Source organism: Zootoca vivipara, chromosome 14, assembly GCF_963506605.1.
Source record: "Zootoca vivipara chromosome 14, rZooViv1.1, whole genome shotgun sequence".
Classification (NCBI taxonomy): Eukaryota; Metazoa; Chordata; class Lepidosauria; order Squamata; family Lacertidae; genus Zootoca; species Zootoca vivipara.
Genome location: NC_083289.1, coordinates 35,497,136 through 35,498,727, shown reverse-complemented (window position 1 = coordinate 35,498,727; position 1,592 = coordinate 35,497,136).

Here is a 1,592-nt window from a genome sequence, read left to right as displayed (position 1 = left end):
ATATGCTATTTTCACAAATACGTGCACTTTTATGCATACCCGAGTATATTCATTTTTGTACACATTACTTGGCGAGAGTACAGCATTGCAAAATTCAGAGAAATGCAAATTTCAAACGATGGTTGCATTTCAGTTGCTGCATTGTTGTGGGAAGCACAATTTTAGTAGGTTTGCCTTTCAATGCAGGTTGAACGAAGTTTCTTCCCCATCCCGCCTTTGGGCCTGTCATGCAGCTTATGAAAGACACAGGAGCCCTGCCAGAATGGAAGGTGGCAATGCTAGCTTGATTCAAATCCTCAGCAAGGAAATAAGACAGGAAGAACAACCCAAAATTCACAAGAGACACTGTGCAAGTCACTGAAATGGGAGAAACAAATAACTTTGAAAGCTTGCAGTAGGGGCAGGAAGGGGTTCTTTATTTCCTGGGTGGGGGGACACATGGGAAACTTGCTTCTATTCTTATATTTGCTGCAGGCAGCGCTTAGAAAGTTAAATCTCTTGTATCTGTATTTACCTCTGGTAAGCAGAGATACAACAGTACCAGTGAGGTGTTCCACAGAAACAGAACACTCAGAAGAAAATTTCAAAGTTAGACTACTAGCAGAAAAAACAAGGATGGGTGTATTAAAGAATTTTCTCTGCTTTCTATGCTCCCAATACCCACTGGACGTGAGAAAGGGGTGTGTGAGTCTTGATGTGCCTGCATCCTCTCACAGTGGCTACCTAGCTGAAAACTGCAGGGGAAATGTATCAGTGGGGACTTAGTGATGGCAGAAAACTTCACCTGTTTTATTTCTGCCTGTTGTGCTGCTGTTTAAAGGTATAAGCAGCCCGCTGGGGGTGGATATGTGTGTGCAGTGGCAAACGAAGAATGTAGTTTAGGCTCCAAGCCTGAAGCACTTATTATTTAACTAAGCAGGTGCGCCTGGGAGTAGCAGGCATCCCCCAGAGATGGTTCTGTGCTAATGAGAGCGTGTGTGTTGTTTTTTTAAATAGCAAGCCTTCAATAAAAGCAGTTTCTCTCTAACCTCCCTCCCCACCCCCCACCCCAAATTTCAGGACTTTTTCTCAGAGGCTGTAAAGCAGCAGTGAATGTAAAGAATTTGTCGCTATGCACTGCTAAGTTCTGCCTTCCCCAGCTGTCAGAGGCTCAGCCAGCCACTGGAAAAGCTGTGGGGGCCCAAACAGATGCAGAGAGTGGGAGGTGGTGGTGGCAGGAGGAAATGCGGACATGGAGGGATGGCAGGCTGCGCCAAGAGAAGCTGGCTCCAGCAAAATAGCTGTATTGCAGCCCAATTCTGCACATTTTCTCTGAAGTCGGACTCCTCCAGTTTCAATGCACTAGTACACTCATGCTGATTTCCTTCGGGAGCTTTTGCTATAGTGTTGACTCTTTAATTTTATTTCTGGGATTTGTACCCACTGGTCCCATCACCTCCTGGCAAATAGGAGGGGAAGAAATGAAGGCAGTGAGAGATTTTACTTTCTTGAGCTCCTTGATCACTGCAGATGGTGACAGCAGTCATGAAATTAAAAGACGCCTGCTTCTTGGGAGAAAAGCAATGACAAACCTAGACAGCATCTTAAAAAGC